The sequence below is a fragment of the Lithobates pipiens genome, unplaced genomic scaffold, assembly GCF_037356315.1.
Source record: "Lithobates pipiens isolate NorthernLeopardFrog02 unplaced genomic scaffold, aLitPip1_a1.2 Scaffold_30, whole genome shotgun sequence".
NCBI lineage: Eukaryota > Metazoa > Chordata > Amphibia > Anura > Ranidae > Lithobates > Lithobates pipiens.
The window spans coordinates 172,013,298-172,038,142 of NW_027507791.1; the positions used below are offsets into that span (position 1 = coordinate 172,013,298).

Sequence of the window (24,845 nt, forward strand, 5' to 3'; positions counted from 1 at the left end):
CAGAAGAATGTCCTGGGTATGCAGAGATGGAGTCTAGGGTATACAGAGAGAGAGGCTAGAGTATGCATACTTGCTAGTGTATACAGATGGACTAGTGTATACAGAAGACCGGCTAGTTTATATAGAGAGGCTAATGTGTGCAAAAGACAGGCTAGTGTATACAGATAGGCTAGATTATACAGAAGAACGTCCTGGGTATGCAGAGATGGAGGCTAGGGTATACAGAGAGAGAGAGGCTGGGTTACACAGAGAGGCAGGAGTATGCAGACTTGCTAGTGTATACAGATGGACTAGTGTATACAGTAGACCGGCTAGTTTATACAGAGAGGCTAATGTGTACAAAAGACAGGCTAGTGTATACAGATATACAGAAGAAGGTCCTGGTTATGCAAGAGATGAAGGCTAGGGTATACAGAGAGAGAGGCTAGAGTATACATACTTACTAGTGTATACAGGCGGACTAGTGTATACAGAAGACCGGTTAGTTTATACAGAGAGGCTAATGTGTACAAAAGACAGGCTAGTGTATACAGATAAGCTAGATTATACAGAAGAACGTCCTGGGTATGCAGAGATTGAGGCTAGGGTATACAGAGAGAGAGGCTAGAGTATGCATACTTGCTAGTGTATACAGACGGAATAGTGTATACAGAGGACCGGCTAGTTTATACAGAGAGGCTAATGTGTACAAAAGACAGACTAGTGTATACAAATAGGCTAGATTATAGAGAAGAACGTCCTAGGTATGCAGAGATGGAGGCTAGGGTATACAGAGAGAGAGGTTGGGTTACAAAGAGAGGCTAGTGTATGCAGACTTGCTAGTGTATACAGGCGGACTAGTGTATACAGAGAGGCTTAGGTATACAGAGCGATAATGTATAAAGAGATGCTAGTGTATACAAAAGACAACCAAGAGTAGACAGTGAGGCTCGTGTATACAGAAGACCGGCTACAGAGATGCTAATTTGTACAAAAGACAGGCTAGTGTATACAGATAGGCTAGATTATACAGAGGAAGGTCCTGGGTATGCAGAGATGGAGGCTAGGGAATCCAGAGAGAGATTGTGTTACACAGAGAGGCTAGAGGCTAATGAGTACAAAAGGCAGGCTAATTTTTACAGATAGGTTTGTGTATACAGAAGACAGTCTGGGGCATTCAGTGAGGCTAGTGTATGCAGAGAGGCTGGGACACCGAGACTAAAAAGAAGGCAGGCTAGTGTATATAGATTACGGGCACGTGTATACAGAAGAAAGAGAGGCTAGTCTATATAGAGTGGCTGCTAGTGTATACAGATAGGCTAGATTATACAGAAGAACGTCCTGGGTATGCAGAGATGGAGGCTAGGGTATACAGAGAGAGAGGCTAGAGTATGCATACTTGCTAGTGTATACAGGCGCACTAGTGTATACAGAAGACCGGTTAGTTTATACAGAGAGGCTAATGTGTACAAAAGACAGGCTAGTGTATACAGATAGGCTAGTGTATACAGAAGACAGTCTGGGGCAATCAGTGAGGCTAGTGTATGCAGAGAGGCTGGGACACCGAGACTAAAAAGAAGGCAGGCTAGTGTATACAGGCTAGTGTATACAGATATTCTAGATTATACAGAAGAACGTCCTGGGTATGCTGAGATTGAGGCTAAGGTATACAGAGAGAGAGGCTAGAGTACGCATACTTGCTAGTGTATACAGATGGACTAGTGTATACAGAGGACCGGCTAGTTTATACAGAGAGGCTAATGTGTACAAAAGACAGGCTAGTGTATACAATTAAGCCAGATTATAGAGAAGAACGTCCTGGGTATGCAAAGATGGAGGCTAGGGAATCCAGAGAGAAACTGTGTTACACAGAGAGGCTAGAGTATGCAGAAGACCGGCTAGTTAATACAGAGAGGCTAATGGGTACAAAAGGCAGGCTATTTTTTACAGATAGGCTTGTGTATACAGAAGACAGTTCAGTGTATGCAGAGAGGCTGGGACACCGAGACTATTGTAAAAAGAAGGCAGGCTAGTGTATATAGATTACGGGCACGTGTATACAGAAGACAGAGAGGCTAGTCTATATAATGTGGCTGGTGTACACAGAGAGATTAATGTATACAGAAAGGCTAGCGTGTAAAGAATACAGGACTTTATTTTTTGCCAATGCAACTACTTCTGAAACATGTAAAGAGTGAAAGCGCTTTTTTTATATTTTGGTGCTGTTAAAAAGTGGTGTGTTGTCAGTTATCAATGTGACAGTTAATGTGGAGAACTACAAATATACAAAATAGAGCAAAAGAGTGCTAAGTTTAATTTGTTAAGTCTTTGAGACGTTAAGTAATTGGCCGTTACTGGTTTGGCAGTACATGGTTTATTTTGATATAAGATAGTTTTATTCTCTACTTATAGCAGAGTTTTAGACGACTTTATTATTAGCATTATTCGCATTATTCATATTTATTATGCAGAGTGTAAGTATTGCAGTGAGACGATATTGCTTTTGAAAGATTTGTATTATTATACATAGCATTGTTAGCAGACAATTTACATGGCTTAATATTGCAGAGCGTAATATAACAGGAAAGAGATCCAATGCGTTAGTTGCAGTAGTTTCATAAAACTGAGAAATCGTTGCATTACTAAATTTAAAAGTTGTTCCGGTAGCACTGAGAAGACGATATTAGATGAGTGATCTACACATTTCGTTTACTATTGCAGAGAGATACCGGCTAAATGTTAATATCTTAATATGTGTTGCGTGTAAGGTACAAATAAGATGGTTTTGTGTTAGTTAATTTACCAGGATTTAGAGATAGTAATCTGTTTATTATAATAATAAATATAGCAAAATAACTCAGATTAATATTGACACAGTATATACAGGTCGGGTTTAAGTGGAAATAAACGAAATAACAGCAACGACGTGTGTAGGTTTTTATCAATCAGGTTCATTACGTGTCTTTTATCATGTAGTGAATATACCCCAAATATAGCATAAGGATGAGAAAGGATAATAACTGGCAGAGGATGACATGGCAAAAAGACAAACTGCATTAGAAATGTGAATCTGAATTAGAGATGTCAATCCCCATTGGTTACTTACAGTTATTAATACTGTTAACACGGCTACGTACAGCAAAGTGTGAGATAAGCAGCTAAATATTCTGCAATAGCAGAGAATAAGTATTTCAGTTGAAACGAGATCGGAAGCGTTAGATGCAGTAGCTTCAAAATGACTGAGAAATGATTTCATTACTCTAAATGTAAATGTTATCCCGGTAGCACTGAGTGGACTGATATTAGATGAGTGATAGTTGTAGTACAAATTCAGTTTCCTGTAGCAGAGAGATACCAGCTATATGTGAGAAGAACAATTAAACTATTCACATCGGTAGCATTGCATTACTCTTAATATGTGCAGCGTGTAAAGAAGCAATAAGATGGTTTTGTATTATCCTAAAATTAGCAGTATATGTAATAAAGGTGAGAAGGTAACCTGGATTTAGACATAGCAAACTCGACTAGCTTACCTTTACATTGTTCAATAGAGCATTGCAAAGTAATACCAAGGCAGAATGCCGGAATAGCAATTAGTTGAGATGATTGCTGTTGTCAATCCCCATTGGTTATTTACATGCTTTCGTGTAAATCGTTCCATTAATTTTGTTACGCACGAAGACGGTTTAAACTGATTGTTTTCCGTTTCCACTGGAAAGAAAATCCTATTGCATAGAGGTAGCGAGAGGTAGAGGTTGCATTACTCTCCATGTGTAAAGGTTTTAAAAAGATGGTTTTGTGTGAATTTTGCTTTAACGTAGAAATTAGCTGTAGACATTTTAACTATGGTTAGGTTTAAAATGATTTAGAGATAGTAATCTCTATAATATAATAATAATAAGTATAGCAAAACAAATTAGGAAAATATTGAGGCAGTATAAATAGGTCGAGATAAAGTGAATACACAAAATGGATCAAGGGATAGTTGCAAAGTAATATCCTCATTAAGGCAGAATATCGGAATAGCAATGAGATTCGATGGTTGCAACATAAAACTAAATATGAGCACGGCTAAAATACAGAACAACAGTACATAATTTAAGAGTACAGTAGAATATAGTATAAATTATTTAAGATTAAATAGACTTAGCTTGAAAAAAATCTAAGTTTAAATCGTTGAGTAAATCGTAAATTTATCAGCTAAGTTAACTCTGAGATTATGATTAATTTCACAGTTCCATTACGCGGTCCTTTTCCACTGGTATAGTCATGTTAAAATTGTAAGACGGTTCACGGTTATGTGGAATTGATATGGATTTAAAAGCCGTACATTAATTTTCTGAATCACATGGCAGACAGACTACTTACACTGCTTTTCTCACATTTTGCTGCGGTAAAAAGAAATGTTTTGTCACTGTGTTTTTTTCAAACGTTTTATTTGATTATAAAGAAACAAATCAAAGGAACAAAAATCAAAACGGTATCAGGAAGTAAGGAAATGCGGTCGCAGCCGCTATTGAATAAAAGCATACGTATACTTAATAAAATATGTGTACAGAGCTGGATAAACAGTGCAATTCCAAGGCTGTCTAAGGTAATGTAAATTGATATGTGTATGGGAGGGGACATTCCTGCATACCAATGGTAGGCGTCAATAACATTTGGCGGAGCAGATATGTTGTTTTATTATGTTAATGTTTATCTCACATTGAGGTATGTGAGTGGGGATGATTGTACATAGCACATAAATGCGGAGAGGGGTATAAGGTGGAAAGGAGGGCTAATAGTGAGGAGATGTATCATCGTGGGTGTGTAATCTATGTAAGGTGTTTGAGTAAATGTTATTAAAAAAAGTCTATGGGACGGAGGAGGGGGAGGGAGAAAATGTGAGGGGAAGTAGAGATAGGGGTGGGCTGTTGTCCGTCTCCACTTCAGTATTGATTTGTATTCTTCAGAGGTAGTGAAATGTGTCCAGCAAGCCCAAGTATTGGTATATTTGTGAGGTGTATCTTTGACTTGATGAATCAGTTCTTCCATTTCTGCAGTTTTTTGTATGCGTTTAAACCACTGTGAGATTGATGGTGGGTCCGTGGATTGCCATTTGCATGGAATGCACATCTTAGCTGCATTGACCATGTGCATTGCTAAAGAACGATAGTAGGAGCGTGTGGGATTAGTCATATTATGGAGCAAGAATTGGGCTGGTAAAGCGTGTAAGTGGTGATTTTGGAGATGAGCTTGTGAAGGGTTGGATTTTGACACATGTCCACCAGATATCAAGAAAAGAGTCTACATCTTTTTTGCATCTCCAACATTGTTGGGAGATTGAAGGGGATATGTGGTGAAGTTTGAGGGGGGTGTTATACCATCGGGAGAGTATTTTGAAGCCAGATTCTTGCGTTTGTGTGTTTACCGTGCCCTTATGTATATGTTGATAAATAGTTTCCCATTCTGCATCTGTAAGATTGATTGAAAGCTCACGTTCCCATCGCTGGGAAGTCCAGTGTAGTTTTGGAGTGTGTTCTGAGAATAACAATACATAAGTAGAAGAGATGAGGTGTCTTTGTGGTTCCGTCTGCAGGCAGAGTGATTCAAAAGTAGTAAGGTTTCTGGACCACTCAGGTTTGGGAGTAGTGGTGGCCAAAAAATGTCTGATTTGGAAATAGGTCCAAAAGGGAAATGAAGAGATGGACAATTTAGTGGTCAGATCGTGTTGGGAGAGAAGACAACCTTTGTCAAAAAATTGATGTGCTCTAATGAGGGGGTAGGGCCAGAAATCAGCCAAGAAAGATTTATGCATCCCCGGTAAAAAATCAGGGTTATAACGTAGTGGAGTCATTGGACCTAGTAATGAGGATATTCCGTGTTTGGTACAGGCCTCTCTGAAATAGAGGATTGTCGGATATATGAGCGGGTGGAGTCGACATTCGGGCGGAATATGTTTTGGGGACGTCCAGGGGAGTTGTGCTATTGGGATAAAGGTCAGAGCGTGTTCTAAGTTGACCCAGTCCTTATGTTGGGAATGAATGTTCCAGTCTATGATTCTAGTAAGATGACTAGCCAGATGATATTTGTGTATGTCTGGTAAACCTATACATCCTTTAAGTTTAGGGGCAGTGAGTCTAGAGAAACTAAGCCGAGGGCGTTTTTTATCCCAAATAAATTCTGAGCATGCCTTTCGGTAAGTCGAGAAAAATGTTGTATGTCTAGGTAAGTTATAGCATGTTTTTTCCATGTGAAAGGGAAATTGGCTTGACATTGGGTAAGTATGGCCGGGGGTAGGGTGATATTTAGGGCAGTGGATTTTGTGAAGTTGATTTATAAATTGGTCAATATTTTGAATGTGCCAAAGTCTTTCAGTAGGTTGGGGATAGTCGTAATGGGATCTTTGAGGAAAAGTAGTATATCATCCGCAAAAGCGGCTATTTTGTAGGTGCGGTGTTGGATATCTACGCCTTTTATGTCAGGGTTGGCCCGTAACCTGCGTAAGAGAGGTTCTAGGGTAAGGACGAATATGAGGGGAGAGAGAGGACACCCCTGGCGGGTTCCGTTTGAAATGGAGAAGGCGTCCGAAATGTTTTGTCACTGTGTTTTAACATTGACAGTTAAGGTGGAGAAAAAGAAGTAATACAGAAAATAGAGTCAAACAGTGGAAACGTTTATTTGCTTATGTCATGACAGCTGATACTGGTTGAGCAATAAAACTGTTTTATTAAGATGTTAGACTAGTTTTATTCTCTACATATATGCTTTTCAGAGAGTTGTATAATATAGGCGACCAATAGGACATTTAAATGGCTTAATATTGCAGGGAGGAAGTATCGCTGTTCAACGGTAAGAGATTGAAAGCTTAGCTTGAAAATGGCCGAGTAATAGTTGCGTTAGTCTAAATGCCGGTACCAATGAGAAAGCTTATATTAGACTAGTTGATCTTTGCATTACACCATCCTATTATTATTACTATTATTATTAAGATCATAGTGCAGAGAGATACTCAGTTAATGTCAGAGATACTCGGTTAATGTCAGAAAAGCAATAAAACGGTTTACATCGTTAGCAAGCGACAGTTACATTACTTTTAGTATGTCTGGTCTGGTAGCAAATGGATGGTTTTGTGAACATTTTGCATTACCGTACAATTAGCGGCAGAACTCATCGAAGTGAATAGATTTAACCGGATTTTGAGATAGTACTCTCTATTTCTAATAAGAAATAAAGCAAAATAAGTCAGGATAGTGTGTCAGGACTGTCACATACTCAATGTGACCGTTGATATGGAGAATTACACATATGCAAAATAGTGCAAAAGAGTACATGGTATATTTTGATGTATGATAGTTTTATTGCATGCTTAATGTGGATGAAACTGTCTTCTGTAAACACTTGCCTCTCTTTATAGCCTGTCTAGCCTTTCTTCTGTACACACTAGCTTCTCTATATACACTAACCAGGCTTCTATATACAATAGCTTCACTCTATACACTAGCCTCTCTATATAATCTAGCCTTTCCGTATACCCTAGATAGTGTTCTGCATACACTAGCCTCTCCGTAGAAGCCAGCCTTTATTCTGTATTCACTAGCCTTTCTTCTGGATGCTGTAGTCTTCTATATATACTAGCTTCTCTGTACACCCTTGCATCTCTGTAAACACTGTGTAAACTAGCCAGTCTTATTTATACACTCGCCGACTGTATACACTAGACTCTCTGAATACACTAAACCCTCGGTATACCACAGCCTGTCTTCTGTATACACTAGACTGTAAAAACTAGCTAGAATACATCAGCCTGTCTTCTGTACCCACTAGACTCTCTGTATACACTACCCAGTCTTCTGTATACACTGTCAGCTTGGATGTTTACCCAAGCCTGTCTTCTGTATACACTAGTCTCTCTACATGCACTGTCCTATCTGTATACACTCGACTCTCTCTATACACTAACCTCTCTATATACACTAACATCTTTGTATATACTAGCCTCTCTTTAAACTAGCCTCTCTGTGTACCCCAGCCTCACTGTTTACTCTAGCATCTCTGTATACTCAATCCTATCTGCATAATACACGAGTCTGTATTCTGTATTCACTAGCCTTTCTTCTGTATGCTGTAGTCTTCTAGATATACTAGCTTCTCTGTACACCCTTGCATCTCTGTAAACACTGTGTAAACTAGTCAGTCTTATGTATACACTCGCCGACTGGATACACTAGACTCTCTGAATACACTAAACCCTCTGTATACCAAAGCCTGTCTTCTGCATACACTAGAATGTAAAAACTAGCTAGAATACACCACTTCTTCTTCTGTACCCACTAGACTCTCTGTATACACTACCCAGTCTTCTGTATACACTGTCAGCTTTGATGTATATCCAAGCCATAGCTTCTCTATGTACTGTCCTTTCTGTATACACTCGACTCTCTCTATACACTAACCTCTCTATATACACTAACATCTTTGTATATACTAGCCTCTCTTTAAACTAGCCTCTCTGTGTACCCCAGCCTCACTGTTTACTCTAGCATCTCTATATACTCAAGCCTATCTACATACACGAGTCTGTATTCTGTATTCACTAGCCTTTGTTCTGTATGCTGTAGTCTTCTATATATACCAGCTTCTCTGTACACCCTAGCACTGTAACAGTGCTAGGTTCCTGTATTACAGAAACAGAACACCAGCAATAAGGTGTATACTGTGCAGGAGGCACACAACACCCACTCTAACTTCTGCACTGCAGATGCATGTATTGCAGAAATTGAACACCAGTAATAAAGGGTAGCTTCAGGTGTGTACTGTGCAGGATGCACATAACACCCACTGTAACAGTGCTAGGTTCCCAAGCAGTAAAGACACTGTCCCTGCCTATCGTCCTCTTTCCCTGACCACCGCAACACACTATACCCCCTGAGCTATAATTGGCCACAGGAATCCTGCCTGTTGTGAATTGTGGCTTTCCTCACAGAGGATGTCACATCTGTTCTTATTATATAGAACCTATTATGCTCCTCGTAAACGTTTTCAATTTGGCCGAACGGCTGGACGCAAGTTGCCCCCGGTGCGGGAACATGGGGGGAGACATGAGGCACATGTTTTGGAGGTGCCCGAAGTTGATCCGCTACTGGACGGAGGTGAGTATTGTCTCCTGGGATTAGTTGAAGGAGTTGGAAACCCCGGAAGCAGCCAGATGGCAGTTCTGAGATGCCTATTTCAGGCAAGGAAACTGCTTAGCCTCCAATGTTGGCAATGACTTGTTTTTTTTCGCTTGTTGGCAATTGTCAAGAACGTTGAGAGTGCCCGAAGAGATCACCTATGGCCCCATCACCTTGAAAGTGCCTGATCTTGTCTGATCTCAGAGGCTAAGCATTGTCGGGCCTGATTAGTATGTGGATGGGAGACCAACTGGGAATACCAGGTGCCATAGGCTTCTTTTTATGTTGTTGGCGTTGACATGTTTTTTTTTTTCCGCTTGTTTCCCAAGGCGATCATCTTGGCATTTGTCAAGAGGGCTGAGAGAGCCCAAAGAAATCTCCTACGGCCACATCACCCTGAAAGCACCCGATCTCATCTGATCTCAGAGGCTAAGCAGGGTCCGGCCTGGATAGTACCTAATTACAGGTGCCGTAGGAATCTTTTTATATTGTTGGCTTTGACCTGTTTTTCTTTCGCTTGTTTCCCAAGGTGACCATCTTAGCATCAGTCAAGAGTTTTGAGTATGTCCCGAAGCGTTCGCCTAAGGTCACATCACCCTGAAAGCGCCCGATCTCAGAGGGTAAGCAGGGTCTGGGTCAGATGGGAGACCGCCAGGGTCTATGTTGTTGGCGTTGACCTGTTTTTTTTCACTTGTTTCCCAAGATGACCATCTTGGCATTTGTCAAGAGGGTTGAGAGTGTCTAAATAGAACACCTATGGCCACATCACCCTGAAAGCGCACAATCTCATCTGATCCCGGAGGCCTAGCAGTGTACGGCCTGGTTAATACCTGTATGGGAGACGATCTGTGAATATCTTGGCATTTGTCAAGAGGCTTCAGAGTGCCCAAAGAGAGTGCCTACAACCAAATCACCCTGAAAGAGCCCAATCTCATCTGATCTCGGAGGCTAAGCAGCGATGGGCCTGGTTCGTACCTGGATGGGAGACAGCCTGGCAATACCAGGTTCCGTAGGCTTCTCATTATGTTGTCGGTGTTGACCTGTTTTTTTCCCTTGTTTCCCAAGGTGACCATCTTGGCATGTGTCAAGAGGATTGAGTGTGCACAAAGAAATTGCCTACGGGCACAACACCCTGAAAGCGCCCAATCTCGTTTGGTCTCAGAGGCTAAGCAGGGTTGGGCCTGGTTTGTACCTGGATGGGAGACCGCCTGGGTTTTCCAGATGCCGCCGGCTTCTTTTTATGTTGTTGGTGTTGACCTGTTTTTTTTGCTTGTTTCCCAAAGTGATCATCTTGGCATTTATCAAGAGGGTTGAGAGTGCCTAAAGAGATCGCTTACAGCCGCATCACCCTGAAAGCACACTATCTCTTCTGATCTCAGAGGCTAAGAAGGGTTGGGCCTAGTTAGTACTTGAATGGGAGACGGCCTTGGAATACCAGGTGCCGTATTCTTCTTTTTATGTTGTTGGCGTTGACCTGTTTTTTTTCGCTTGTTTCCCAGGGTGACTATCTTGGCATTTTTCAAGAGGGATGAGAGTCCAAAGCACACAAGATCGGCAATGGCCGTCACCCGGGAGGGGATCTAGATGATTATTTCGGCCATGGACTGTTGTCCTCACAGCACCGACCAGCATCCAAAGGGACGCCGGCCCCTCCATCTCTGGCAAGCTCTGAATCAGCCCTGTAATCTCAGGTGCGTCCCCACAGCCTGCTCTCACACTCTGAGGACACTGCCCTCTCCCCCAGGCTTACCAGAAGCCGCTCTAATGCCTCCCTAGGATCGGGGGATGGATGGGACATGGAATCGCAGATCAGATCCCTGCACAGCTACATGAGGTCTCTACCCACCAAAGCTGACTTTGAACACTGTGTGCATAGGATCGAGGAAACATATCGAAAAGAGATCAATGATTTGAGAAAAGATGTGGGGGTACGCTTTGATGATGTGGATAGCACAGTAGATGGCCTGCGGGACACTATACAATCGCATGATCGGATCCTCAATACCCACACTGTCCTGCTTCAGCAGCTCTCATACCAGCAGGACGACCTTGAAAACCGCAGTCGCTGCAACAACATACGTATACGGGGGATACCCGAGTCGGTTGACCCCAAGGATCTACCTGCGGCTGTGACGGCTATCTTCAACCAAATACTCCACGCCCCAAAGATGACCCAATCGAATTGGCCTGGGTGCAGCGTACATCGGGTCCCCGCCCCCCTGACCCCTCCTTCATCCGTGACACACTGTGCCGTGTCCATTTCTACAAAATAAAGGAGAACATTATGAGGGCCGCCAGCACGCAGCAGTCGATTCTCTTCAATGAAACACCCATCATGCTCCTCCCTGATCTCTCCCGCCAAATGCTGGCCATGCGGAAATCCTTACGACCCCTCACCCTAAAAGCAAGACAGATCAAATACCAATGGCGTTTCCCGTTCCATCTTCGAGTGCACCATGCACCAGGTAAAACCGTTGTATTTCGTACATTGGGGGACCTGCCTACATTTCTCAGTACGCTTGAACTGCCTCAAGTCGCCCTACCCGACTGGCCGTTTACACCGACCACCCCAGGTTTACCCTACACCCCGCAATGGCAGAAGCAAGGTCGCAAGCGCACCCCACGGTCCCCGCAGCTTCAGGATTCCAACGACTGACCCGATCCAGTGGGCCCCCCCGGGCCTGTTTTCTTTTCCCGCCACTGGGGTCCTCCCCTGTGATGGCCTTGGACCCATATGGGTCGAATAACTCACATGCTGATTAACCCTCTTGTTTACAGGTTTTTTGTATATTTTTTACAACCCCCGTTGCTGTGCCCCCCTCCTCCCTATAGTTGGGGTGCTCCGTTGTGTTTTTTTTTTTTTTTGATAGTTCCTGGACGGATCTAACGACTTGTCTTTGCAATCCACTGCCTACAATGGTCCCCTCTGTGTTGCCCTTGACATACTTTAAGATTATTGTTATGTTTAATCTGATTCCTTCGTAGGGCCTGCTACATATCCTTACCCCCTATGACTCATAGATGTTCTCTATTTTATGCCGGTTTACAAATGCATTTATTGATGACCACTAAGATAATTATGCTTATTATGTTCTTTGGTTTACTCTTTAGGTCGTAACTGATTTTGGTTTACCCGTGGGGCCGGGGTGCTGGGGGCTGCCCGGCTCTGTGATTTTGTTCCACCCCCCCCCCCCCTCCCCTTACTAAGTTTTTCTTCCTTTTTTTTTTCTCTTCATTCTGTTTTTCGTTGTGCGCCCCACGGTGTTCCTATGATCACTGTGGGTTGCACGAATTTGTGCCTTTATGACAGGCTTTTTTTCTCTATAATGTTTGCCTTTTGGAGCCACCTAGTGGCCTTTTTTTTTTTTTTTTTTTTGTCTTGACTACTCCTCTTTTCTGCCTGACCTATTGGGCCCATCTCCTACCATTGATGTTTACAAATGCTCTGTTCCATGTCCCCCTGTTTGTTGTGCTGGGAGTGGGTTGCCATACCTACCACTGTTGCTACTACCTATGCAAGGTTATTATATCGTCTTTTCTCTCTCTTCTTACTTTTTTTCTCCCCTCCGCCTTCTCTCTGCCTATGCACTCCCACCCCTTCCCCCTCCCTTACCCCCCATGACCATCGTCTATTCCTGTTCCCTACCCCAATGGGGTTTGCCCATAGTGTCACTTATCACATTGATCCTGAGCTCCACCCCTATGATCCCCCATGGCTAGTGACGATTCAATAACCTTCGTTTCCTTTAATTGTAGAGGTTTCAACACACCCGAGAAGCGGAGCCAGACACTTTACCATTTTCACAAAAAGCGTACGAAAATTCTGCTGCTCCAAGAAACACACTTTCGCACTGGAGCTATTCCAGCAATGCGCAATAGGTATTACTCGCAATGGTTTCACAGTGTTAATCCGCAGGCCAAATCCAAGGGGGTATCTGTTGCCTTTCATAAATCTTTTAACCCGGAGGTTCTGGACTCTCTCATAGATGACTCAGGTCGCTATGTATTTTTGAAACTGAAACTAAACGATTTTCTTTTCACAGTAGCTAACATCTACGTGCCGAACGTGGGCCAGGCTCGGTTCCTCTCTTCAGTCCTCACCAGACTATCCTCCTTTGGAGGGTCGGCTTTCATTGTTGGAGGTGATCTCAATATTGTCCTCTCCCCATCCACAGACACATCCTCGGGTAAGTCTTCTGTTCCTTATTCCACCTTGACACGTATTAAATCACTCCTCCATTCCTCCCATCTGGTGGATGCCTGGCGAGTCCAGCATCCCACAGAAAGGGATTACAGTTATTTTTCAGTTTCACACAACTCCTACAGTAGATTGGACCACTTTCTCATATCGCAATCACTTCTAGACACGCCTCTCCAAACGGCGATCGGTAACCTCCTATGGTCCGACCATGCCCCCATCTATCTGACTCTAGTCCGTCCCCCTGCTGCCCGCCGGGGGGCGAGCTGGAGACTTAACGACAATCTGCTGCGGGACACCGTGTGCGTAGCGGGTGTCTCTAAAGTCATTAAAGATTTCATAGGTGACCACTCCACTGACACAACCTCCCTTTTGAACCAATGGGACACACTCAAATGTGTGATCCGGGGTACCCTTATACAACACGGCTCCCGCCTTAAGAAGGCCCGAGCTCATGACATACGCAAACTCCTTTCTACCATAGCGGACCTTGAACCCCTTCATAAAAAAGAACTGGACCCTACGGTTTTTGTCCAGCTTCCAACGCCCGCAGAGACTTACTCCAGCTCCTAGACGCGCACTCCCTAATTGCCAGGGATAAAGCGCGGAACCACTTCTACTCCCTGGCGAACAAATGTGGTAAGCACCTGGCTAGAATTATTCACCCTAGACCCCCGCGACATTCTATCCCCTTTATTGTCCAATCGGATTATAAGAAAACATTTAACACCTCTGGGATATCTGAATCCTTCAGGCAATACTACTCACAGCTTTATAACCTCTCGCGTGCAACCCCTTTCGATCGGTCCCCCCCTCTCCCGACCGCCACACAGGATTATATTATGGAGACTGCTTTACCCACTATTGACGATGCATAGGCGACATCCCTAGATGAGCCCCTAATTACTTCTGAATTTTTGCAGGCCATCAAAGCCCTTAAAGTGGGAAAATGCCCGGGTCCTGACGGCTTTACACCCCGGTTCTACAAGACTTTTGCCCCCCAACTTGCACCCCTTCTGACAAAGGCCTTTAACTCGGTAGACAGTCTTAACCTCCCCTCCAAGGAATCTTGATCTGCCAACATCTCTATTATCCCTAAACCAGGCAAGGACCCATCCCAGTGCAGCAGCTATCGGCCCATATCCCTACTCAACATAGATATTAAGCTATTTGCGAAAGTTCTGACTACCCGTCTGTCCCCTTTACTGCCTAAAATTATTCATAATGATCAAGTGGGGTTTGTCCCTGGCAGAGAAGCGAGGGACAACACCACCAAGACGATACATCTTATCTCCCTGATCCAACGTAAAGGCCTGAAAGCTTGCCTCTTATCTTCTGACGCTGAAAAGGCCTTCGATAGGGTCAGCTGGAGGTTTCTACAGCTGTCTCTAGAACAACTTGGCCTCGGAGCTCCCTTCATCTCTAAAGTTATATTCCTATATTCACGACCCTCCGCTACGGTCCTAGTCAACGGTACCACATCGGCCCCCTTTCGCATTGCAAACGGTACCCGACAGGGCTGCCTCCTGTCCCCCCTCCTCTTTGTCATCATCATTGAACATTTGGCCTGTGCCATACGACAAAACCCGTCCATTCTTGGTATTCAAACTCCGTCTGCACATCAAAAACTTTCCCTGTATGCTGATGACCTCCTTGTGTATATTCAGAATCCACACATCTCCCTACCATCCCTACTCAGAGAATTTCAACGTTTTGGTGTCCATAGTAACTTTAAGATCAACATTGCTAAGACAGAAGCCCTCAACATATCCCTCACCCCCTCCACACTGTCCCTTCTAAAATCCAACTTCTCATTTAAATGGCACACCAAGGGGATCTCTTACCTAGGGGTCATTATACCCTCCAACCTAGCTAATTTGTTTTCCCTGAATTATATTCCCCTGCTTAACCGTATACGGAAGGACCTTGAGGAGTGGGGGGGATCTCCCTTGCCCTGGTTCGGAAGGATTAATATCCTAAAGATGGACACTCTACCCAAGTTCCTGTATTTATTTCAAACAATCCCCATCCACGTCCCCAAATCATTTTTTATCTCCCTACGTTCGCTAGCCATCAGATTCATGTGGAACAGGGGCCTCCCCAGAGTTAAATTTAAACTGCTTACACTTCCGAAGACTATGGGAGGAACAGGCCTCCCTGATTTTGAGACTTACCATACAGCTGCTCATATGACTCGCATCATTGAATGGTTCCCCCGTCCTCCCTGCAAGGCCTCGGTGACCGTTGAACAGGACCTTTCTCCTGTAGATCTCCGAGCTCTTCTATGGGGTTACAAACAGGACTACTCTCGTATGACATCCTTATCCCCACTGACTTTGGCCTCCTTGAAGCTGTGGTATAAGACAGGGCTAAACACCACCCTCTCCTCTGATCCGGGCCCCCTGACGTCCCTCTTTGACCATCCTGCTTTACCACAAAGTACAGGGGCAGCCTCCCTAGGATCCTTTAAGCGTACGGAGTGGCCGCAAGCTTGCACATTTGTACATCCTTCTCAGGGGACCCCGGTCCCCCTGGCAGACTCCGGAGATTGGCTCACGGCCCTACAGGTGTCCACATTTACCAAACGCCTACACTCCTCCTCTCAAATAAAGCGCAAGCTTACCAACTTCGAGGAACTGTGCTCGCTCCCAAAAACTCCCAAACACCTGCTATCCTCCTTATATAACTTACTACAGACTTTAGCACATGATCAACTCCCACATTACACTAGGCTGTGGTCTGCGGATTTGGGTGAAGACATCTCTGTGCCGGAATGGCAAACCTCTTTTCATTTCACACATAAGTCAACCATCTCCTGCTACTCTCAAGAAAAGAACTACAAGCTACTGTCCAGATGGTACAGAGACCCTGCTACTTTACACAAAATCTTCCCGTCTACACCAGCCACCTGCTGGCGCTGTGAAGCTTCAGTCGGAACTTATATACATGTCTGGTGGGACTGTGAGAGGATCCGCCCCTTCTGGACACAGGTTTTTGAATGTTATAATCTTTTAGCTGATACTCCGGTTCCTATCTCTCCGAAAATTGCATTACTCTCAATACTGCCCGGGTCTATTAAATCGCAGAGACAAAGATTGCTCCGCTTTTTTATGTCCTCTGCTAGGCAACTGATACCTGCTTATTGGAAGACGACGATTACTCCCCCATTGTCACGGTGGGTATCCATTATGAATGACACCATAAGAATGGAGGAGATGTTGGCACTGGACAATGACACTTACACCAAATTTATATCTCAATGGTCTATCTGGCTCCGCTTCTCTTCCTCTGACACCTTAATGAACCAAATCTTGAACGCATAGGGACGCTGTGGGCTCTCTCCAAGAAAGATCTATGCATCCCCGGTAAAAAATCAGGGTTATAACGTAGTGGAGTCATTGGACCTAGTAATGAGGATATTCCGTGTTTGGTACAGGCCTCTCTGAAATAGAGGATTGTCGGATATATGAGCGGGTGGAGTCGACATTCGGGCGGAATATGTTTTGGGGACGTCCAGGGGAGTTGTGCTATTGGGATAGAGGTCAGAGCGTGTTCTAAGTTGACCCAGTAATGCAAAATTACCGTACAATTAGCGGCAGAACTCATCGAAGTGAATAGATTTAACCGGATTTTGAGATAGTACTCTCTATTTCTAATAAGAAATAAAGCAAAATAAGTCAGGATAGTGTGTCAGGACTGTCACATACTCACTCACTTTTAGCATTGTTAGCAGACCAATAGGACAATTTACATGACTTAATATTGCAGAGCGTAATTTAACAGGAAAGAGATCCAAAGCGTTAGTTGCAGTAGCTTCATAAAGCTGAGAAATCGTTGAATTACTCTAAATTAAAAAAATGTTCCGGTAGCACTGAGAAGACGATATTAGATGAGTGATCTACACATTTAGTTTACTATTGCAGAGAGATACCGGCTAAATGTTAATATCTTAATATGTGCTGCGTGTAAGGAAGAAATAAGATGGTTTGGTGTGAGTTGGTTTAGCAGGATTTAGAGATAGTAATCTGTTTATTCTAATAATAAATATAGCAAAATAACTCAAATTAATATTGAGACAGTATATACAGGTCGGGTTTAAGTGGAAATAAACGAAATAACCGCAACGATGTGTAGATTTTTATCAATCAGGTTCGTTACGTGTCTTTAATCATGTAGTGAATTTACCCCAAATATAGGATGAGAAAGGATAATAACTGGCAGAGGATGACATGGCAAAAAGACAAACTGCATTAGAAATGTGAAAATGAATTAGAGATGAAATCCCCATTGGTTACTATACTGTTAACACGGCTACGTACAGCAAAGTGTGAGCTAAGCAGCTAAATATTCTGCAATAAGAGTGATTAAGTATTGCAGTTGAAAAGAGATCAGAAGCGTAAGTTGTAATAGCTTCAAAATGACTGAGAAGTTATTTCATTACTCTAAATGTAAAAGTTATCCCGGTAGCACTGAGTGGACTAATATTAGATGAGTGATCGTTGTAGTACAAATTCAGTTTCCTACAGCAGAGAGATGCCAGCTAAATGTGAGAAGAGCAATTAAACTGTTCAGGTTGCATTGCAATACTATTAATATGTGCAGCGTGAAGCAATAAGATGGTTTTGTATTATCCTAAAATTAGCAGTATACGTAATAAAGGTAACCTGGATGTAGACATAGCAAACTCTACAATCTAATTTAGCAAAATTAGAACGGATAATATTGACACAAGTTTAAGTTCGAGTTTAAGTGGAAATACACAAAATATCTAGCTTACCTTTACATTGTTCAATAGAGCGTTGCAAAGGCAGAATGTCGGAATAGCAATTAGATGAGATCATTCCATGAAATATCAGCAACGACGTGACTAGATTTCTATCTTTTTCAGGATCCTTACGTGTCTTTAGGGATGAGAAAGTATAATAACTGGCAAAGTATGACATGGTAAAGAGACAAATTGCATTAGAGATGTGAGATAGACATGAAATGTCAATCCCCATTGGTTATTTACATGTAACCATTAATACAGTTAACGCGGCTACATACAGCAAAGTTTGACCTAAGCAGCTACAAAGTTTGAGCTAAGCAGCTAAAGGGTATACATTATTTCAGAGTAAATTGACGTAGCTTGAAAATTCCAACGTGTAAATCGTTCCATTAATTTTGTTACTCACGAAGACGGCTTACACTGACTGTTTTCCGTTTCCAGCGGAAAGAGAATCCTAGTAATTTATCAGCTAAGTTAACTCTGAGATTATGATTAATTTCACAGTTCCATTACGCGGTCCTTTTCCACTGGTATAGTCATAATGTAATATCAGTAATTACTATCAGTAAATGTTAAAATTGTAAGACGGTTCACGGTTAAGTGGAATTGATATGGATTTAAAAGCGGTACATTAATTTTCTGATGCATATGGCAGAAAGGCTTACACTGCTTTTCTCACATTTTGCTGCGGTAAAAAGAAATGTTTTGTCACTGTGTTTTAACATTGACAGTTAAGGTGGAGAAAAAGAAGTAATACAGAAAATAGAGTCAAACAGTGGAAACGTTTATTTGCTTATGTCATGACAGCTGATACTAATTGAGCAATAAAACTGTTTTATTAAGATGTAAGACTAGTTTTATTCTCTTATTCTCTATGCTTTTCAGAGAGTTTTATAATATGATAGGACACCAATAGGACATTTAAATGGCTCAATATTGCAGGGAGGAAGTATCGCTGTTCAACGGTAAGAGATTGAAAGCTTAGCTGCGTTAGTCTAAATTTAAAGGATATGCTGGTACCAATGAGAAAGCTTATATTAGACTAGTTGATTACACAATCATAGTGCAGAGAGATACTCAGTTAATGTCAGAGATACTCGGTTAATGTCAGAAAAGCAATAAAACGGTTTACATCGTTAGCAAGCGATAGTTACATTACTTTTAGTATGTGCAGCATGTCTGCTAGCAAATGGATGGTTTTGTGAACATTTTGCATTACCGTACAATTAGCGGCAGAACTCATCGAAGTGAATAGATTTAACCGGATTATGAGATAGTACTCTCTATTTCTAATAAGAAATAAAGCAAAATAAGTCAGGATGGTGTGTCAGAACTGTCACATACTCAATGTGACAGTTGATGTGGAGAATTACACATATGCGAAAGAGAGCAAAAGAGTACATGGTATATTTTGATGTATGATAGTTTTATTGCATGCTTGATGTGGATGATTAAAATCGTATAGTGAGTATAATCTATATTAGCATAAGAATGAAAAGGCATAACATGGCAATGAGACAAACTCCATTAGATATGTGAGCTAGATGAAATGATGTCTCTGTATAGCCCAGATTGTCTTCTGTTATCACTTAGCCTACCCTCTAAATTCACTAGCCTCTCTATATACACCAGCATGTTTACACTAGCCGGTCTTCTGCATACAATAGCCTGTCTTCGCTATACACTAGCCTATGTTCTGAATACCATAGCCCGTCTTCTGTTTTCTGTATACATTAGTCTCTCTGTATAAACTAGCATCTCTGTATACCCCAAACTGTCTTCTGTAAACACTTGTCTCTCTTTATAACCTGTCTAGCCTTTCTTCTGTACACACTAGCTTCTCTGTATACACTAACCAGGCTTCTATATACAATAGCTTCACTCTATGCACTAGCCTCTCTGTATAATCTAGCCTCTCTGAATACCCTAGATAGTGTTCTGCATACACTAGCCTCTCCGTAGAAGCCAGCCTTTATTCTGTATTCACTAGCCTTTCTTCTGTATGCTGTAGTCTTCTATATATACTAGCTTCTCTGTACACCCTTGTATCTCTGTAAACACTGTGTGCCAGTCTTATGTATACACTCGCCAACTGTATACACTAGACTCTCTGAATACACTAAACCCTCGGTATACCACAGCCTGTCTTCTGTATACACTAGACTCTCTGTCTGCACTGTCAGCTTGGATGTATACCCAAGCCTGTCTTCTGTATACACTAGTTTTTCTATATGCACTGTCCTTTCTGTATACACTCGAACCTCTCTATACACTAACCTCTCTATATACACTAACATATTTGTATATACTAGCCTCTCTTTAAACTAACCTCTCTGTGTACCCCAGCCTCACTGTTTACTCTAGCATCTCTGTATACTCAAGCCTATCTACATACACGAGTCTGTATTCTGTATTCACTAGCCTTTCATCTGTATGCTGTAGTCTTCTATATATACCAGCTTCTCTGTCCACCCTTGCATCTCTGTAAACACTGTGTAAACTAGCCAGTCTTATGTATACACTCGCCGACTGTATACACTAGACTCTCTGAATACACTAAACCCTCTCTATACCACAGCCTGTCTTCTGTATACACCAGACTGTAAAAACTAGCTAGAATACACCAGCCTGTCTTCTGTACCCACTACACTCTCTGTATACACTACCCAGTCTTCTGTATACACTGTCAGCTTTGATGTATACCCAAGCCTGTCTTCTGTATACACTAGCTTCTCTATATGCACTGTCCTTTCTGTATACACTCGACTCTCTCTATACACTAACCTCTCTATATACACTAACATCTTTGTATATACTAGCCTCTCTTTAAACTAGCCTCTCTGTGTACCCCAGCCTCACTGTTTACTCTAGCATCTCTATATACTCAAGCCTATCTACATACACGAGTCTGTATTCTGTATTCACTAGCCTTTCTTCTGTATGCTGTAGTCTTCTATATATACCAGCTTCTCTGTACACCCTAGCACTGTAACAGTGCTAGGTTCCTGTATTACAGAAACAGAACACCAGCAATAAGGTGTATACTGTGCAGGAGGCACACAACACCCACTCTAACTTCTGCACTGCAGATGCATGTATTGCAGAAATTGAACACCAGTAATAAAGGGTAGCTTCAGGTGTGTACTGTGCAGGAGGCACATAACACCCACTGTAACAGTGCTAGGTTCCCAAGCAGTAAAGACACTGTCCCTGCCTATAACCTATTATGCTCCTCGTAAACGTTTTCAATTTGGCCGAACGGCTGGACGCAAGTTGCCCCCGGTGCGGGAACATGGGGGGAGACATGAGGCACATGTTTTGGAGGTGCCCGAAGTTGATCCGCTACTGGACGGAGGTGAGTATTGTCTCCTGGGATTAGTTGAAGGAGTTGGAAACCCCGGAAGCAGCCAGATGGCAGTTCTGAGATGCCTATTTCAGGCAAGGAAACTGCTTAGCCTCCAATGTTGGCAATGACTTGTTTTTTTTCGCTTGTTGGCAATTGTCAAGAACGTTGAGAGTGCCCGAAGAGATCACCTATGGCCCCATCACCTTGAAAGTGCCTGATCTTGTCTGATCTCAGAGGCTAAGCATTGTCGGGCCTGATTAGTATGTGGATGGGAGACCAACTGGGAATACCAGGTGCCATAGGCTTCTTTTTATGTTGTTGGCGTTGACATGTTTTTTTTTTTCCGCTTGTTTCCCAAGGCGATCATCTTGGCATTTGTCAAGAGGGCTGAGAGAGCCCAAAGAAATCTCCTACGGCCACATCACCCTGAAAGCACCCGATCTCATCTGATCTCAGAGGCTAAGCAGGGTCCGGCCTGGATAGTACCTAATTACAGGTGCCGTAGGAATCTTTTTATATTGTTGGCTTTGACCTGTTTTTCTTTCGCTTGTTTCCCAAGGTGACCATCTTAGCATCAGTCAAGAGTTTTGAGTATGTCCCGAAGCGTTCGCCTAAGGTCACATCACCCTGAAAGCGCCCGATCTCAGAGGGTAAGCAGGGTCTGGGTCAGATGGGAGACCGCCAGGGTCTATGTTGTTGGCGTTGACCTGTTTTTTTTCACTTGTTTCCCAAGATGACCATCTTGGCATTTGTCAAGAGGGTTGAGAGTGTCTAAATAGAACACCTATGGCCACATCACCCTGAAAGCGCACAATCTCATCTGATCCCGGAGGCCTAGCAGTGTACGGCCTGGTTAATACCTGTATGGGAGACGATCTGTGAATATCTTGGCATTTGTCAAGAGGCTTCAGAGTGCCCAAAGAGAGTGCCTACAACCAAATCACCCTGAAAGAGCCCAATCTCATCTGATCTCGGAGGCTAAGCAGCGATGGGCCTGGTTCGTACCTGGATGGGAGACAGCCTGGCAATACCAGGTTCCGTAGGCTTCTCATTATGTTGTCGGTGTTGACCTGTTTTTTTCCCTTGTTTCCCAAGGTGACCATCTTGGCATGTGTCAAGAGGATTGAGTGTGCACAAAGAAATTGCCTACGGGCACAACACCCTGAAAGCGCCCAATCTCGTTTGGTCTCAGAGGCTAAGCAGGGTTGGGCCTGGTTTGTACCTGGATGGGAGACCGCCTGGGTTTTCCAGATGCCGCCGGCTTCTTTTTATGTTGTCGGTGTTGACCTGTTTTTTTTGCTTGTTTCCCAAAGTGATCATCTTGGCATTTATCAAGAGGGTTGAGAGTGCCTAAAGAGATCGCTTACAGCCGCATCACCCTGAAAGCACACTATCTCTTCTGATCTCAGAGGCTAAGAAGGGTTGGGCCTAGTTAGTACTTGAATGGGAGACGGCCTTGGAATACCAGGTGCCGTATTCTTCTTTTTATGTTGTTGGCGTTGACCTGTTTTTTTTCACTTGTTTCCCAGGGTGACTATCTTGGCATTTTTCAAGAGGGATGAGAGTGCCCAAGGAGATTGCCTGTGGGCACATCACCCTGAAAGCGCCCAATCTCCGCTGATCTCAGAGGCTAGAAAGGGTCACGCCTTGGTAATACCTGGATGGGAGACCGCCTGGGAATACTAGGTGCTGTAGGGTTCTTTTTATGTTGTTGGCATTGACTTGTTTTTTTTTGTTTGTTTCCCAAGGTGACCATCTTGGAGTTTGTCAAGAGGGTTGAGCATGCCTGAAAAAATCTACTATGGCTGCATCACCATGAAAGAGCCAAATCTCATTTGATCTCAGAGGCTAAGCAGGGTTGGGACCTTGTTAGTACCTGGATGGGAGACTGCCTGGGATTTCTCGATGCCATAGGCTTTTTTTTAAAGTTGTTGGCATTAACTTATTATTATTATTTTTTTATTCTTTTATTAAGTATAAGTAGAACAACATAAATATAACAGTCAACCATACAGCATGACCCAGGGTCACAATTACATGGTAACAAAAAATAGGCAGCCAAATAACTCTGGGTTCTCAGAGGGGAGTCCTACAGTTTCATACAGAAAAGAGAGAACCCCACCTCCGACATGTAGTACAGTATAACTACTGCAGCTCCGTTCGGACAAATGTAATCATGGAGAACAACTGGGACCACAGTGAACTCCTCATGAACTATGTGAACCAGAGTAAAATATGAGCCGGTCGTGTCCAGAACCCTGGGGTTCTTCTGGGTCCAGAAGGCTAGTAAGGAGACAAGGCATAGTCAAAAGGGAGAACGGGGGAGAAGAGAGTGCAAAGACGGAGAGAGAGGAGGGGGGGGGATGGCGGCGGGGAAAAAAAGAAAAATAAAGACAAAAAGGGAGGGGGGGGGGGAATGGCCTACGTAGGTAAACGTTAGATGTTCAGTCGTTTTCAGGGACAGGGGCGCTGCTCACCTCCCGAATGTAGTCTCGAGTATCAGTAAAATACCTCCAGGGCCTCCATGTAACACTAAATGCCTCTTCAGTGTTGTGAAGGGTGGCAGTCAATTCTTCCATCCGGAGAATATGCTTGACTTTGGAATACCACAGCACCTTGGATGGGAGCTGAGGCTGCCTCCACAGTGTGGGAATGCAGGCCCAGGCGGCGTTCAGGAGTTGCATCGTGAGGGTTTTTTTGTATTTTCGAATAGGCTGTTCGGTCAAGTGTAGAAGGCAGATAATAATGAACCAAATCTTGAACGCATAGGGACGCTGTGGGCTCTCTCCAAGAAAGATTTATGCATCCCCGGTAAAAAATCAGGGTTATAACGTAGTGGAGTCATTGGACCTAGTAATGAGGATATTCCGTGTTTGGTACAGGCCTCTCTGAAATAGAGGATTGTCGGATATATGAGCGGGTGGAGTCGACATTCGGGCGAAATATGTTTTGGGGACGTCCAGGGGAGTTGTGCTATTGGGATAGAGGTCAGAGCGTGTTCTAAGTTGACCCAGTCCTTATGTTGGGAATGAATGTTCCAGTCTATGATTCTAGTAAGATGACTAGCCAGATGATATTTGTGTATGTCTGGTAAACCTATACATCCTTTAAGTTTAGGGGCAGTGAGTCTAGAGAAACTAAGCCGAGGGCGTTTTTTATCCCAAATAAATTCTGAGCATGCCTTTCGGTAAGTCGAGAAAAATGTTGTATGTCTAGGTAAGTTATAGCATGTTTTTTCCATGTGAAAGGGAAATTGGCTTGACATTGGGTAAGTATGGCCGGGGGTAGGGTGATATTTAGGGCAGTGGATTTTGTGAAGTTGATTTGTAAATTGGTCAATATTTTGAATGTGCCAAAGTCTTTCAGTAGGTTGGGGATAGTCGTAATGGGATCTTTGAG

The 24,845-nt window shown here is 43.1% G+C and overlaps 2 pseudogenes; both read left to right on the forward strand.

Moving 5' to 3' along the window:
- The first annotated feature begins 9,290 nt into the window (after window positions 1-9,290).
- On the forward strand, window positions 9,291-9,409 carry LOC143949346 (5S ribosomal RNA; annotated as a pseudogene).
- Window positions 9,410-21,632: 12,223 nt separating this feature from the next.
- Window positions 21,633-21,751, forward strand: LOC143949347 (5S ribosomal RNA; annotated as a pseudogene).
- The last annotated feature ends 3,094 nt before the right edge of the window (window positions 21,752-24,845 follow it).